General features: G+C 39.3%; 1 protein-coding gene across 3 annotated transcripts in view; it reads right to left on the bottom strand.

Annotated features, from left to right (window-relative positions):
* Positions 1 to 18667, bottom strand: part of TNR (tenascin R) — a 5843683-nt gene that overhangs the window by 2119103 nt on the left and 3705913 nt on the right. The window lies entirely within an intron of this gene.

Here is an 18667-nt window from a genome sequence, read left to right as displayed (position 1 = left end):
AGAACTACATCTTACAATAACAAACATCCAAGAACTGTCACTAAAACATGAGCAACGTGAAGAACCCACACCAGGAGAGTGCAGTGAAGAAAGAACTACATCTTACAATAACAAACATCCAAGAACTGTCACTAAAAGCATGAGCAACGTGAAGAACCCACACCAGGAGAGTGCAGTGAAGAAAGAACTACATCTTATAATAACAAACATCCAAGAACTGTCACTAAAAACATGAGCAACGTGAAGAACCCACACCAGGAGAGTGCAGTGAAGAAAGAACTACATCTTATAATAACAAACATCCAAGAACTGTCACTAAAAGCATGAGCAACTCGAAGAACCCACACCAGGAGAGTGCAGTGAAGAAAGAACTACATCTTACAATAACAAACATCCAAGAACTGTCACTAAAAGCATGAGCAACTCGAAGAACCCACACCAGGAGAGTGCAGTGAAGAAAGAACTACATCTTATAATAACAAACATCCAAGAACTGTCACTAAAACATGAGCAACGTGAAGAACCCACACCAGGAGAGTGCAGTGAAGAAAGAACTACATCTTACAATAACAAACATCCAAGAACTGTCACTAAAAGCATGAGCAACGTGAAGAACCCACACCAGGAGAGTGCAGTGAAGAAAGAACTACATCTTACAATAACAAACATCCAAGAACTGTCACTAAAAACATGAGCAACGTGAAGAACCCACACCAGGAGAGTGCAGTGAAGAAAGAACTACATCTTATAATAACAAACATCCAAGAACTGTCACTAAAAACATGAGCAACGTGAAGAACCCACACCAGGAGAGTGCAGTGAAGAAAGAACTACATCTTATAATAACAAACATCCAAGAACTGTCACTAAAACATGAGCAACGTGAAGAACCCACACCAGGAGAGTGCAGTGAAGAAAGAACTACATCTTACAATAACAAACATCCAAGAACTGTCACTAAAACATGAGCAACGTGAAGAACCCACACCAGGAGAGTGCAGTGAAGAAAGAACTACATCTTATAATAACAAACATCCAAGAACTGTCACTAAAAACATGAGCAACGTGAAGAACCCACACCAGGAGAGTGCAGTGAAGAAAGAACTACATCTTACAATAACAAACATCCAAGAACTGTCACTAAAAACATGAGCAACGTGAAGAACCCACACCAGGAGAGTGCAGTGAAGAAAGAACTACATCTTACAATAACAAACATCCAAGAACTGTCACTAAAAACATGAGCAACGTGAAGAACCCACACCAGGAGAGTGCAGTGAAGAAAGAACTACATCTTACAATAACAAACATCCAAGAACTGTCACTAAAAACATGAGCAACGTGAAGAACCCACACCAGGAGAGTGCAGTGAAGAAAGAACTACATCTTACAATAACAAACATCCAAGAACTGTCACTAAAAACATGAGCAACGTGAAGAACCCACACCAGGAGAGTGCAGTGAAGAAAGAACTACATCTTATAATAACAAACATCCAAGAACTGTCACTAAAACATGAGCAACGTGAAGAACCCACACCAGGAGAGTGCAGTGAAGAAAGAACTACATCTTATAATAACAAACATCCAAGAACTGTCACTAAAAACATGAGCAACGTGAAGAACCCACACCAGGAGAGTGCAGTGAAGAAAGAACTACATCTTATAATAACAAACATCCAAGAACTGTCACTAAAAACATGAGCAACGTGAAGAACCCACACCAGGAGAGTGCAGTGAAGAAAGAACTACATCTTATAATAACAAACATCCAAGAACTGTCACTAAAAACATGAGCAACGTGAAGAACCCACACCAGGAGAGTGCAGTGAAGAAAGAACTACATCTTATAATAACAAACATCCAAGAACTGTCACTAAAACATGAGCAACGTGAAGAACCCACACCAGGAGAGTGCAGTGAAGAAAGAACTACATCTTACAATAACAAACATCCAAGAACTGTCACTAAAAACATGAGCAACGTGAAGAACCCACACCAGGAGAGTGCAGTGAAGAAAGAACTACATCTTATAATAACAAACATCCAAGAACTGTCACTAAAAACATGAGCAACGTGAAGAACCCACACCAGGAGAGTGCAGTGAAGAAAGAACTACATCTTATAATAACAAACATCCAAGAACTGTCACTAAAAACATGAGCAACGTGAAGAACCCACACCAGGAGAGTGCAGTGAAGAAAGAACTACATCTTATAATAACAAACATCCAAGAACTGTCACTAAAAACATGAGCAACGTGAAGAACCCACACCAGGAGAGTGCAGTGAAGAAAGAACTACATCTTATAATAACAAACATCCAAGAACTGTCACTAAAACATGAGCAACGTGAAGAACCCACACCAGGAGAGTGCAGTGAAGAAAGAACTACATCTTATAATAACAAACATCCAAGAACTGTCACTAAAAACATGAGCAACGTGAAGAACCCACACCAGGAGAGTGCAGTGAAGAAAGAACTACATCTTATAATAACAAACATCCAAGAACTGTCACTAAAAACATGAGCAACGTGAAGAACCCACACCAGGAGAGTGCAGTGAAGAAAGAACTACATCTTATAATAACAAACATCCAAGAACTGTCACTAAAACATGAGCAACGTGAAGAACCCACACCAGGAGAGTGCAGTGAAGAAAGAACTACATCTTACAATAACAAACATCCAAGAACTGTCACTAAAAACATGAGCAACGTGAAGAACCCACACCAGGAGAGTGCAGTGAAGAAAGAACTACATCTTACAATAACAAACATCCAAGAACTGTCACTAAAAACATGAGCAACGTGAAGAACCCACACCAGGAGAGTGCAGTGAAGAAAGAACTACATCTTACAATAACAAACATCCAAGAACTGTCACTAAAACATGAGCAACGTGAAGAACCCACACCAGGAGAGTGCAGTGAAGAAAGAACTACATCTTATAATAACAAACATCCAAGAACTGTCACTAAAACATGAGCAACGTGAAGAACCCACACCAGGAGAGTGCAGTGAAGAAAGAACTACATCTTACAATAACAAACATCCAAGAACTGTCACTAAAAACATGAGCAACGTGAAGAACCCACACCAGGAGAGTGCAGTGAAGAAAGAACTACATCTTATAATAACAAACATCCAAGAACTGTCACTAAAAACATGAGCAACGTGAAGAACCCACACCAGGAGAGTGCAGTGAAGAAAGAACTACATCTTATAATAACAAACATCCAAGAACTGTCACTAAAAACATGAGCAACGTGAAGAACCCACACCAGGAGAGTGCAGTGAAGAAAGAACTACATCTTACAATAACAAACATCCAAGAACTGTCACTAAAACATGAGCAACGTGAAGAACCCACACCAGGAGAGTGCAGTGAAGAAAGAACTACATCTTACAATAACAAACATCCAAGAACTGTCACTAAAACATGAGCAACGTGAAGAACCCACACCAGGAGAGTGCAGTGAAGAAAGAACTACATCTTATAATAACAAACATCCAAGAACTGTCACTAAAAACATGAGCAACTCGAAGAACCCACACCAGGAGAGTGCAGTGAAGAAAGAACTACATCTTATAATAACAAACATCCAAGAACTGTCACTAAAAACATGAGCAACTCGAAGAACCCACACCAGGAGAGTGCAGTGAAGAAAGAACTACATCTTATAATAACAAACATCCAAGAACTGTCACTAAAAACATGAGCAACTCGAAGAACCCACACCAGGAGAGTGCAGTGAAGAAAGAACTACATCTTATAATAACAAACATCCAAGAACTGTCACTAAAAACATGAGCAACGTGAAGAACCCACACCAGGAGAGTGCAGTGAAGAAAGAACTACATCTTACAATAACAAACATCCAAGAACTGTCACTAAAAGCATGAGCAACGTGAAGAACCCACACCAGGAGAGTGCAGTGAAGAAAGAACTACATCTTATAATAACAAACATCCAAGAACTGTCACTAAAAACATGAGCAACTCGAAGAACCCACACCAGGAGAGTGCAGTGAAGAAAGAACTACATCTTATAACAAACATCCAAGAACTGTCACTAAAAGCATGAGCAACGTGAAGAACCCACACCAGGAGAGTGCAGTGAAGAAAGAACTACATCTTATAATAACAAGCATCCAAGAACTGTCACTAAAAACATGAGCAACTCGAAGAACCCACACCAGGAGAGTGCAGTGAAGAAAGAACTACATCTTACAATAACAAACATCCAAGAACTGTCACTAAAAACATGAGCAACTCGAAGAACCCACACCAGGAGAGTGCAGTGAAGAAAGAACTACATCTTATAATAACAAACATCCAGGAACTGTCACTAAAAACATGAGCAACTCGAAGAACCCACACCAGGAGAGTGCAGTGAAGAAAGAACTACATCTTATAACAAACATCCAAGAACTGTCACTAAAAGCATGAGCAACGTGAAGAACCCACACCAGGAGAGTGCAGTGAAGAAAGAACTACATCTTACAATAACAAACATCCAAGAACTGTCACTAAAATGGACAAATCTGAAAACAAAATGGATATTATCAAACAAGAATGCAGTAAACAACTGGAACTTCTAAATGGAATAGTAAAAAAACAATGTGATCAGATTCTTGCCTTAGCGGAAACAGTAACTGACCTGGATACTAGAGTGACAGAAAATGAACATCACAATAAATTTCTTCTGAAACAAAACACCAGGCTGATTGAGAAACTGGAAGACCTTGAAAGTAGAACAAGGAGGAATAACATAAGAATATATGGAATACCGGAGAAAGAAGAGGGTGCTAACATGATTCAGTTCCTCAATAAGTGGTTTTCATCAGCACTAAACATGCCTGAATCCCTCTCATTTGGACTCATCGGTCCCTGGAAATCCAGCTTCATCTCCGAGTTCATCTAACCCCAGGTCTATAATAGTTAGATTTCTTTCCTCACAAGACAAGGATATAGTGCTGAAATCAGCTTGGACTAATTCCCCTATCAAGATAGGCAAAAATGTTATTTGTTTTGACAATGACTACACATCTACAGTCATATCCAGAAAAAAAGGAGTTTTTTTCCTCTAATTAAGTCCTTGAAAAAAAGCCAATATTAAAGCTCATTTTTTTTTCCTGCAAGAATAAAAATCACCTTGCCAGAAGGAGTGAAGATCTTTGATTCCCTACAAAAAGCAGTAGAATTTATCCAAAAGAAGAAAATACTGTCAGACGTAGAAGAAATGGAATGGTCATCCCAGAGTTTGAAGAGACAGGCAACAAAAAATGGATGGTCTGTGAAGTAAGGAGCAAACAAAAGTAAGAAACTAAAGGACAAATTAATAAATTCCTTCTAATTTTAAATGCTTTGTTTTATGAGTCATAATATATTTGATTCTGGAAAATCTCTGTAATGGGGAGGGTTAACTTGAAGACTTGCGAGACAGGAGTATAACAAAAATGGTGACAGCTAAGAAGACACAGCCACACCCGTTCGTTATCAGGTGTGCACGTTTTACGCGCGTTGTCTGTACTTTGACCAATCAAAGTACACTTGCCAGTGTTTATGAGTAAGGATCTCAAATGTCACGTGTGAGTGAGGATTAGGGTTATAGTAAGCATTGTGGAGGACTCCCGGGGAAAGAATCTTACAACTTTCTGCAAAGAGAAGAAGTTGGGTGTCTGAATGGTCTGAAAATGGCGAGCAGAGTACGATAACCTCAGTCAACAGGTGTCAATTATATTATTACTTTATAATTCAACATGTCCATTGTGTGTTGTTGATGATCTTAACTGGGGCTTATTTTTGGGGTAGGGCTTATATCATGACCACTCTGGAAAACCATGCTAGGCCTTATTCTCTGGTTAGGTCTTATTTATGGATAAATATGGTAGACGTTTTAGACTCTTTGTTTAGACACATATAAATATTAATACAGTACATTAATGGTGTTTTATAGATGGCTAAATATAAGCTTTATATATATATATATATATATATATATATATATATATATATATATATCTATATATGGTTTACCATTTGAATGTCGCCGTACCATTGCACTGCTGTGAAGTATTCAAACTACAGATGTTCGAATACTTCATATGTATGCAGGTTAAATGAGCGAATGTTATATTTGCAAATGGACTGTGCATTTACAAATATGAATGTTCGAAGGGATGTACAGGGACGTCAGTACAGTATGGTTAGGGAAATACATCCCTTTCCTCGCTGTAGTGCAATCTCAGAGTGGGAATATATAGTTGGGGGTGCAGGGGGCTTGTCCCCCTGCATAAACTGGATGTTAGGTGTGCTAATTAAGGAGCAGTGGCAAGGGTGGCATTGCTGTTAAGTGCCAAAAATGTCATGTCGGACATTTTCAGTATTAACAGCTGATTTTCGAGATTAGGATGGTTAGGTTATGTGTGCTTTCAGTGATTTAGTTCGCTGTTAAGTACCTTTTTTTGTGACTTTTGAGATTTCAATAGTAAACATATATATATATATATATATATATATATATATATATATATATATATATATATATATATATATATATACTAGGTTCTTTTTAAAAATGATTGAAATGAAAGGCAGCTGTTGTTACTTTTAATTGCTGTTTTTTTATATGAAAGGGTTACTTTTTTCATGATGTTGATGTTTTGTGAGGAAACTGGTGGTCTGTGTGACTGTTCTCATTGTGGAGATTAATGACATGGATTGACAAGGCAGCTTGAGTGTTTTTTTTTTTTTTTTTGCTTTCTGTAAACTCTAAAAGGTTCAAGATTTGATTTTCCCCTGAAAATGTTTTTTTTCCTCACTAGAGACAACTTCTGTTCTGCATGACCCTATTTAGATACTTTTTAACAAGTTTATGAAGCTGCAGCTTGAGGACCTTTTGAACTTGTTAAATGGCTATATGTAGAATTATTTTCTCTTGAAATTCTATTAAACTTTACTTAGATACTTTAAATGGTAAATAATTAGTTCTGATAAAAGTGTTTAACGCCTTTGAAAATATCTATGTTATTTTATAGATGCATACATTCTGCAGATTCAATATCACTTTTAGTAACTAAATGACATCAAATGAACTAGGAGCTGCATTAGAAAACTCATTATGCATATTAACATTGGACTTATGTTACATAACTAAACCTTTAGTAACTAAACAGAAGGTTGTGAGGCTTTTTTGTAATAAATGTTTTATATTCCTACACACACATATATATATATATATATATATATATATATATATATATATATATATATATATATATATATATATATATATATCTTCAACAGATAAATGTTAGATAGATGACCGACAAAATGGTTAAAACATCTGATGTTTCTTGAAAAGTCTTGGAAATACTGACAATCTTCTTAACCTTCAGCTTCTAATGTTTATAAATACTTTAATCTGATGTGTATTTCTGACATATCTACTTATCAGAGGTACAATAACTATATGTGACATATTCATATAGCTTCCATTATACTGGACACTCATTTTAATGTATATTTCATGGACTCAGATTTCTTTGGTTGCTTTCTTAAGTATACCCATCAGTGACCTGTGTCACAAGTTCCACATCATGATTTAGTGTGTATACACCTCAGTGTCGAGGGTCACATTCCACAGTATATATGTATTGTATCTGAACACAGTCATGGCTATGAACCCTGTCTGTAACTCACACTGTATAGCACTAGAGACGCCTCATGATTCCCTGCAATGGCCATGCACATCAGCTAAATTTGCGGTATATCTGTAGGGTGGACAGACAACACTAAATTGGTACACCATTGCCCCACTGTATATTCGACAGGACACCATTGTGTTAAACATGTATGCATGTCATTGCACATGTCAGCAGATCACGTCATACTACATGTGATTATCAAGGTCATATGTCACACATCTGGCAGGTGTACTGTTAACCTGTGCTGGTCCACATGGTGTAACACAGGAATGTATGCTAACCACTACTATGATTGTGTAATTTGCATGCAGTCTGCTATCACACATGCATGCTGTGTGCAACCTAGGGATGCATGATAACTACCACTATTATTGTCTGCGCTGCATGCCATCTGCCGTATCACATGTATGTTGCATGCCTTCTGTCATATCACATGCATCTGTGTGTGTCTATTGTATAGAGTGTAATGTACAGTTCTTGTCTGCCCTCACAGGTGATGTAGGTGCATTGCCCTCCTGCGGTATATCAGATGTTAGTGTTCCCACAGACTCTAGCAGTGATGATGAATGTATGATTGGGTCACAGGCAGAGTTGTTAGGGGCTGAAACTGTGCCATTGGTTGCCATTCCATCTATATCCACCTCATCCCTGCACACAGATCCCATACCTGCACATACCCCATCGCCAGTGGTGATAGAGGAAGGACAGTTGGCATGTGGTAGCTTGGAACAGGAAAGTGTGGGGGCTATGTCAGCCAAACTACTGGTGGTGCCCCACACAGGCACGTAGCCAGTGCTGCTCGTAGGAGGACCTCTGGCCAACATGCTCCTGCACGACAGAGCACAGCAACTGGTGTCACCAGATGCATGTTTCAGGCTGTAATGGAGGCACAGGCACATGCTGAATGATGCAACAGAGAAGATCAGAGGCTACAGAGGGCTGCTGTCCATTCTTTAAACAACAGCATCCAGGCAATGGTAAATGTTCAACAGCAGATTGCTGATGCTTTGGATAGACGGTTGGGTGACATGGTTGGATTCCTTGACCATGGCATGACAATCCGTGAGCGTGAGCTGTCTGTGTTGGAACATCTGGTAGAAGTGAGGTGTCGAGCATGTGGACGTAGGCTTGCTACATCACCTGTGTCAGGTCTAAGCTACCTCACATGCCCTCTCCCATAGTGGCGGTAGCAGCAGCAGTGCATCTGGTGCTGTGCTGTCCACACCACGACACAGCAGGCCATGTGCACATGACCCAGAATGATCCCAACAGGGACATGGTTCCAGTGGACTAGTGACATCAGACAGTACCCAATCTGCACCTCTGTCTGGTAGTGCCCGTGCAACCCCTGTTAGGCACAGGTCACATGTCCATGGCCAGACACCGTGAACTGTAAAACCTCACCAGTACAGTCTGCAGCTGACAATAATATCCCTGTGTAGGCCAGACACATGGGAGAACTGTGTGGAGACATACACGCACACACTGGACACATATGTAGGGCACCGCAACACACACATGCATAACATCCATACATGCCCAATTAGATCAAAGGCCCAAACCCACACACATGATATCATCCAATGGTGCAGCCTAGGCCTCTGGCAAACATTAACACCCTGTGCATATGATGATGCCTGTGCCACATCCCTGACATCCACATCATCAGTGCAGGGACATACTCATATGGTCTGATGCACAGGGTGAACAGACTAGGATGATATGTGTAGTTTACAAATGTTGAAGACTGTTGACAGTCAGCAGATATAGCATGTAGTACAGGGGTACAATACTGTTAACAGTATGTGTCTTGTGTAACAACAGTATATTCATGTTGGTCATGTTGTTCTGCTGTCCTTCTTCAGGTCTAATTGCATGTGCCGGTGGATGTCAGTGTTTGCAGTTAAGTGTCCCATATGTCAATGTGGACTACTCACAGATATGTATGAATATACCAGCATGCACCATGTAGCTGCCACATACCAGTGAGAATGTACCACATTACAAACACGTCTACCATTCCAAGAGCATGATAGCTGTGTATTAAGCTACTGTGGCCACAGATGTGACATCCATAAAGGGTGACATCATAGGTACAGTTACATGGAGTGGTGAGGTAAGAGAGTGGTCTAGCTGATTACAAGGGCAGAGGCCAGTGGGAAGTGTGATGCCTCAATGGGAATCAGTAATACACGTTCCCATGACAGGATGCCAACACACAACTGCACCCACACACTCAGGTATTGACACACATGTATTCAGTGACACTGTAACACACACACACACACACACACACACACACACACACACACACACACACACACACACACACACACAGACTCACTGCTTCATCGACACAGTAACACACACTCACACACAGTTGCTACTGGTGTGCTGAGGACCAGTGCCTATGTGCAAATCATCATTACAGTACTGTGCACCTACATGACGAGCCACAGAGAATACACATGTACAGGTAGTCAGTACGGCCTAAGATCGGGGACATCAACACAAACAGTTGAATGCGTCACCTGGATGGTGGGAGGGGTCCTATAAGTTCAGTATGGTAACATACATCCTCACCCCAGGGACCAGTCAGCCCTACATGCACACACTGTGGCATTCAGTAATTAATACAGCTATGTCATGCACATACAGATACCTCAAATGTGTGAGATACACGCCCCTGCCTATTTCCTGCTTTATACATTGCAGTCTGTACAGATGTGTACACTAGTGTACAGGAGAATGAGTAACAATTGAGATGTATTCCCCACAATACGTGACAAATATGGACACACACGGAACCACACATGCCAGTACCGTGAATCTCAGACCTGTCTAGCTCATGTTATGTATGTCAGATGTACAGCAGTATTGCATGCATTACAAACTGTACTGACACTTCCTGTTCCAACAGTGCTGATATATGCACTAGGGACATCATATCTATTAACAGGTGTCAAGTAATTTACCTTCGCTATCACACTGACTACTGTCTAAGTTGTGTGTTATGTCCTTCAATTAACAAAACCATTGCTTATCGGTTACACAGGGTATTGTAGGACCGTTTGTGACACACCTGTGAGCTGTCCACAGCAAACTTCCATCTGCAAAGATGCCCCACCACTTAGTTATTTCAACACATCTGCCCATACCTGTGGTACATCTTTCTGTATATTCAGCATATCACCATATACAGTTGGCAGTGTTGAGGCTGCATTGCAGCTGCATGATGTACTAGGATACACGCTACCTGCATACATCAGCAACTGCACACACATGTTATCTGAACGCACAACACTACATGTACAGGTCATCTTTGGTCATGTTTGTATGTATTGCAATTGCAGGATATGTGTAATAACATACATAACACATGGACTGTTGTATGATTTGATGGGTGACCAGTACAGAGGGGATGTTAGCTCTATCAAAATTGATATTACACCTTATGTACTGTTAGCATTTAGCAGCCATGGACTTACATTCCATGTGCATGTGTGTAACGGCTGTAGCCACCTGTTTGCACAAAGGACTACAACAGCTATGCTATTTACAGGTATGTTGTGTGTGTGGCATGTACTTACCCAGGGCAGGTACATGTATGTCATATCTATACATGAGGGTGTGTACTGGTGAACAGCAACAGACATCTGCCAACGGTAGACAGTACTGAGGGCCCTTGGTATGTGTACAGCTGACCTGGTCACAGACAGTGGTATCATTGCATTGCATAACACATGATGCAACTGTGTCAGTACATGTGTTCTGTCTACAGTTGATGTAGAGCTTAGTATAGTACACAAGTCAAGGGTCACATGGTGGCGGACTCATCTGTCATACAACATGTATGGTTGCGTGATGGTGGTTTGAGGGCATGGTGGTGTCTGCAGTTTACATCCTAGAATGCAGCATATGACACTGTGTCCTGCACATGGCTCATCTGTGATGCCTTTCGTGGGGAGACCGGTCAGTACATGTGAGTGGCCTTTATGTATGTGGGTACACCACCTGGAGCAGTCCGTACCTGTGTTATGGCCCACATGTCTGGTTCTGAGGTATATGGTGGTAGTGCTAGGTTGTGAGGTATATGGTGGTAGTGCTATTGTGCACTACAGAGACATCAGACAGGTATTCCTCACTGCACAGATGTCAGTACTCCCCATTGTTGGATCTACAGTGGCCAGCTGTGAATATGGACACTACACATCTAGCACTGGTTAGCATAAGAAAACAATGCAGTTGTCCTGTAGGTGTGTGGGAGTTAACCTGTGTTTAGGACATTTGCCTTGGAATGGCACTGTGTGGGCGGATGCGACTTGGGTAATATCCCCACTCCCTTGTATCATGGATGCATGTGATATGTGTCAAAGGCCTGCCTACTGTCAGCCATGTCATCCCAGAATGACAGCTGATTTGTTAAAGACCGGTGTCAAATATATGTAGAGCAGTGTTTCTGCTAACAATGACAACTACCAACACCAGAGCCCATTACAATGTGTTATTTATGTCTACCTAAAAACCAAAACTGCCAAACAGACTAAGTAAGACGAAAACCACTAAGGAAACCTTCTGCAGGTAGCGATTATGTTAAATCCAGTGAGTGAAAATAATCACGATGTAGCAAATATAATGTTAGCGCTTTATTAATCCACAAGAACTTTCGGAAGGCTTTGTATCCTTCCTTCGTCAGACAAAACAGCAAGTACAAGGGAAAAACTCATTTAAATATGCACTTAATGACCCTGTTAATGACCTCATAAATGAGGATCCTCCTATTTTAAAAACACATCCATTTTAAGCTGTCATTAAAAAATCATTAAAAATGTAATATACTAAATGTGCATTATATTAAACATCCATTAATAACACATTAATCATAACATATGAAATACTTAGAATATATATATATATAAATATATAAATATGAATATATATAAATATGTATGAATACAGCATATATAATGTAATACAATAAAAAGTACTATCAGTTGTAAAGGAAAAACTATAAACTGTTTGAAAGCTAAACTATCCAAAACATACTAATACAAAGAGGAAAGCAGAGCAAAATCTGAAACACCCAAAGATGACAAACCAAATGTATATACCTATCAATTATGAACAGGAGAAAATGTCTAAACCCCCCCCCCCCCACACTCACACACACACATTAATCCAATAATACATATAAAAGCACATATGAAAACAATACAGGGCAATAATCAATACCAATCTGTAAATATATAATAAATACCTATGTTCTAAAATATATTTAAAAATGTAAAGGGGGGCAGGTGTGTTACAGGCCATGGTAATATAACTTATTATCTCCTTAGGGCTAAATATTTAAGTATGCAGGTCAGGGAGATGGACTCATTCAATCCGGGATATATATATGCTCCCGTTCTTATTTGCCAAAAGAGCTCTTCTTTCTCTAAGTTAATCTGCCAAGGGCCTGAATTTTGGTCTGTCAACACTTGTCTTAACACTGAAAACTGGAAAGTATGGTCAGGGTATTCCATCACGTGACGAGCCAGTGCGTTATTTATATCCGTCCTGGATATTGCATATAGGTGTTCATATATGCGTTTCTGCAAAACCCTCTCGGTCTTCCCTATATAGAAGGCCGGGCATTTGTTACACAAAGCCACATATACCACTGCTCTGGAAGCGCAGTTAAAATTACCTATGATCTTATATTTCTGTTTATTCATTATAACATGTGATCCTTCTTGTGTATATTTACACTGGCGACATGTCCCACATCGAGACATACCCTTATGTCTATTGAGGCCCATTCTTTTGTTCCTTTCTAAGAGATTTTAAACTAAACCCCTTTCTATAAATAATACCTGGTAGAGGGCCTAGTGTATCAGCCAAATGCCTATCCTCAATAATAATTGACCAATTCTTCTGTAAAATATCCCTTATGAAGTGGTGATCCACTGAAAAAGTACACAAGAATCTGGTCCCCATATTGGTCTTATCACTTTTCATGCCCTCCGCCTCCATATCCTCCAAACCAATTAGTGTGTGGGAGTCTTGTGAATTCAAAATAGGTTTAAAGTGTCCTATGTGCCTTTTCAACACAACCTCTTTCTTAATCTCAATGATAAGGGCCCAGGGATAACCTCTGTTTAAAAACATATTGCTCAGATTATCGCATTCGTCAGTAAAATCTATGTCCCTTGTAATCATACGTGCTGCCCTTACCATCTGTCCTTTCACAACCACTCTTTTTTGATGGTAAGGGTGACAGCTACTAAAATGTAGGAACCCATTAGAATAAGTGGGTTTACGATAGATTTTACTGATAAATCTGGATTCATTATAATCTTTGCTGAGCGATATGTCCAGATAATTAATTTCATTAGCATCAACTTCAAACGTAAAATCTAAAAAATCTGTAAATGTCCTCATATCTCCAATGAAAGGTTCTATTTCATCTAAGGGTCCTTTCCAAAGGAAAAACATGTCGTCCTGGTATCTAGTGTACCAGGCGACATGCTGTTTAAAAACCTCATTATTAAACAGGAATGTGTTTTCCCACTGGGCCATGACACAATTGGCAAATGCTCCCCACATGGGGACCCCATGACAACCCCCGACATCTGCTTATAAGTTAGACCATTAAAGTTAAAAAAGCTATATTTTAAAATCAGCTCTAATAAAGTCTCAGTTATATAAATAATATTCTGTTCAACCTTTTTGTTTTCCAAAAACATCCTCAGCCATTCCAAACCAAGCTGTTGTGGAATGACTGTATATAAATCTTTAATGTCTACAGTCAAGAAAATAATGCTTGGGTCAAAAGGTATTTTGTTAATGTTTTCTAAAAAATTCCATAAGTCCTTGCAAATCTGCTTTTCTGTTTTAATAAGTGGCTTGAGAATAGTGTCCACATATTTAGCACAAGCTACTAAAATAGACCCCCTACTATCAACAATCGGTCTAAATGGAGGTTTGCTAATGGACTTATGGATTTTTGGGGCCCCAAAGAATGTTGGCATTCTAGGTGCCAACACACTCAAGTAAGAATATATATCATTATCAATAAAATCCTCTAAAAATAAATCTTCAATTGTGGCTCTTATCCTATTGTGGGCTTTATTCACTTCATTCAGGCTAATATTCTCATAAGGCCCCTTATTCAAGTGTGAAGTTAATTCTTCCACATAATCAATTTGGTTCATAAAAATGAGGCCATTCCCTTTATCGGGTTTCATAACCCGTATATTACAATCCTGAATTAATGAAAGAAAATCACGCTGCTCCCCTGTAATATTAAGTTTGTTTTTAAAATTATGCATCCTGTTAGCTGCCAGATGTCTTAAATCTAGTTCACACGCCTTCTCAAATGTTTTTAAATTATTAACCAAAGGTGGGTTAAACAAACTGGCTATTCTGAAAGGATTAGCCAGTGATGAACCTTTACCCAAAACAGTTGTCCTCATTTATGAGGTCATTAACAGGGTCATTAAGTGCATATTTAAATGAGTTTTTCCCTTGTACTTGCTGTTTTGTCTGACGAAGGAAGGATACAAAGCCTTCCGAAAGTTCTTGTGGATTAATAAAGCGCTAACATTATATTTGCTACATCGTGATTATTTTCACTCACTGGATTTAACATAATCGTTACCTGCAGAAGGTTTCCTTAGTGGTTTTCGTCTTACTTAGTCTGTTTGGCAGTTTTGGTTTTTATGTCTGGTATGGCCAACGAAGGAAGCGTTTCAACGCAGGATCCATTGTTTTCCCAGGATTGTATGGGCGACGCTGATAGCGTAAATGTTAAGGAAGTGGCTGACGAGGCGAAGGCTGACGGCAACTTAACAACATTGATTAAGCTCTTATTAGGTAGAATGGACACGCTTACCCAGCGTATCGACAAGTTGGATAATGCGGCTGGATTGAGTAGCGCTAACCAGGGCCATTCAAAGGGCACCGTGGTACAGTGTAGCACCAGCAGCGTGGTAACAGGAGCTACGATCCAGAATAAGGTAGTGTGACAGGCGGGAGGCTCAGGAGGTGCGGAGGTGATGGATAGGAGTGTCGAGGCGATTAACCGGAGTTCCATCACTAACATTACATCTAGTATACCACCAGGACAAGGGCAAGCCCTTACGATTAACACCGGATCTACACAAGGTACGGTGCTGAATAATTGTGTTTATGATTCAGTACCTACTGTCGAAGTTTACCTTAATAAGAAGGACTTTTTTAGTTTAAATAACAATAGAAGAGGGATGGATCCCTCTGTAGGAGCTACGTTTTCCGCCTTGAATAACATCAGTACACTAATTAGCGAATTTGACTCTAAGCTCTTCAAATGCAAGAAATTGCAATTGGAGATTGCCTACCTGGAAGAATGCCTAGAGAAAAAGATTGTGCCTAAGGGACTTAGGCAATGGCGCTTCCCGGTAGGCTTGATTGAAGGATCACATTTTCACATACAGCTCCTTGATTTATTCGACAGACAAAGTTTTGAGTTCATTAGAATGCTCATGGATCACTATGGGCAGCAGGTTGAAGGTCTCAGAAATGAATTAGCAGGCCTGGAACAAAAAATAAAAGAACATCATGATTTCTTAAGATATAAATATGATTATGCTCGTATTTTTACGAGCATAAAAGCAACTACCAATAAACTGTGTGAGAATAAAAGGAGGAAAATAAAAAGGGATGTGCAACAATACACTAGTAACAAAGCCTATCCTAAACCACCACAAATTGGTGAAGTAAAAAATAATAAAAACAAATTTAATAGATTTCTTCCTGAAGCACATAGACAGGATAACCCTAAAGTGGGACATGAAGTACAGTGTTTAGATGAGTTCTTGGAAGAGGACTTCAATACAAACAATGTACCTAAGGACTGTGTGTTTGAATTAGACAATGAACATGAGTTAGCAGGGCAATCTGATGAGACTGATTTCATTTCTGGACGACAACATGATGATTCAAATCATGAGGCAGATGTGTTAGGGGCTGAACATAATCAGGGTTTTTGGCAAGGCCGGAACCCACACCAAATGAACTTGAGGTCGAGCAAGACTGTGACGACTGGTACAAATATAAAGAGCAGACAGAACCAGAGGAGGAAATGACGATTTTGGAAGGACAGCCTATTATAGTATATAGCACAGAGGGCAATTTTAAGATTTTTAATTATACTACATTAAATATCACCACTGAAATGGCTGACTTTTTCTCCAAAGGTCTGACTTTTGTTCCGGATTCCCACATGGACTTGGTTAAGAAAGTTATTGACCTCAAGCTCTTTGTACGTAAATTAAATTTGCCAACTGTTTTGGGTAAAGGTTCATCACTGGCTAATCCTTTCAGAATAGCCAGTTTGTTTAACCCACCTTTGGTTAATAATTTAAAAACATTTGAGAAGGCGTGTGAACTAGATTTAAGACATCTGGCAGCTAACAGGATGCATAATTTTAAAAACAAACTTAATATTACAGGGGAGCAGCGTGATTTTCTTTCATTAATTCAGGATTGTAATATATGGGTTATGAAACCCGATAAAGGGAATGGCCTCATTTTTATGAACCAAATTGATTATGTGGAAGAATTAACTTCACACTTGAATAAGGGGCCTTATGAGAATATTAGCCTGAATGAAGTGAATAAAGCCCACAATAGGATAAGAGCCACAATTGAAGATTTATTTTTAGAGGATTTTATTGATAATGATATATATTCTTACTTGAGTGTGTTGGCACCTAGAATGCCAACATTCTTCGGGACCCCAAAATCCATAAGTCCATTAGCAAACCTCCATTTAGACCGATTGTAGATAGTAGGGGGTCTATTTTAGTAGCTTGTGCTAAATATGTGGACACTATTCTCAAGCCACTTATTAAAACAGAAAAGCAGATTTGCAAGGACTCATGGAATTTTTTAGAAAACATTAACAAAATACCTTTTGACCCAAGCATTATTTTTTTGACTGTAGACATTAAAGATTTATATACAGTCATTCCACAACAGCTTGGTTTGGAATGGCTGAGGATGTTTTTGGAAAATAAAAAGGTTGAACAGAATATTATTTATATAACTGAGACTTTATTAGAGCTGATTTTAAAATATAGCTTTTTTTAACTTTAATGGTCTAACTTATAAGCAGATGTCGGGGGTTGCCATGGGCTCCCCATGTGGGGGAGCATTTGCCAATTGTGTCATGGCCCAGTGGGAAAACAGATTCCTGTTTAATAATGAGGTTTTTAAACAGCATGTCGCCTGGTACACTAGATACCAGGACGACATGTTTTTCCTTTGGAAAGGACCCTTAGACGAAATAGAACCTTTCATTGGAGATATGAGGACATTTACAGATTTTTTAGATTTTACGTTTGAAGTTGATGCTAATGAAATTAATTATCTGGACATATCGCTCAGCAAAGATTATAATGAATCCAGATTTATCAGTAAAATCTATCGTAAACCCACTTATTCTAATGGGTTCCTACATTTTAGTAGCTGTCACCCTTACCATCAAAAAAGAGCGGTTGTGAAAGGACAGATGGTAAGGGACATAGATTTTACTGACGAATGCGATAATCTGAGCAATATGTTTTTAAACAGAGGTTATCCCTGGGCCCTTATCATTGAGATTAAGAAAGAGGTTGTGTTGAAAAGGCACATAGGACACTTTAAACCTATTTTGAATTCACAAGACTCCCACACACTAATTGGTTTGGAGGATATGGAGGCGGAGGGCATGAAAAGTGATAAGACCAATATGGGGACCAGATTCTTGTGTACTTTTTCAGTGGATCACCACTTCATAAGGGATATTTTACAGAAGAATTGGTCAATTATTATTGAGGATAGGCATTTGGCTGATACACTAGGCCCTCTACCAGGTATTATTTATAGAAAGGGGTTTAGCTTAAAATCTCTCTTAGAAAGGAACAAAAGAATGGGCCTCAATAGACATAAGGGT

This window comes from Protopterus annectens, chromosome 10.part0 (genome assembly GCF_019279795.1).
Source record: "Protopterus annectens isolate FY-2018-M chromosome 10.part0, PAN1.0, whole genome shotgun sequence".
Classification (NCBI taxonomy): domain Eukaryota; kingdom Metazoa; phylum Chordata; order Ceratodontiformes; family Protopteridae; genus Protopterus; species Protopterus annectens.
Note: the sequence above shows the minus strand (reverse complement) of the source record. Positions and strands in the feature narration are given on the sequence as shown.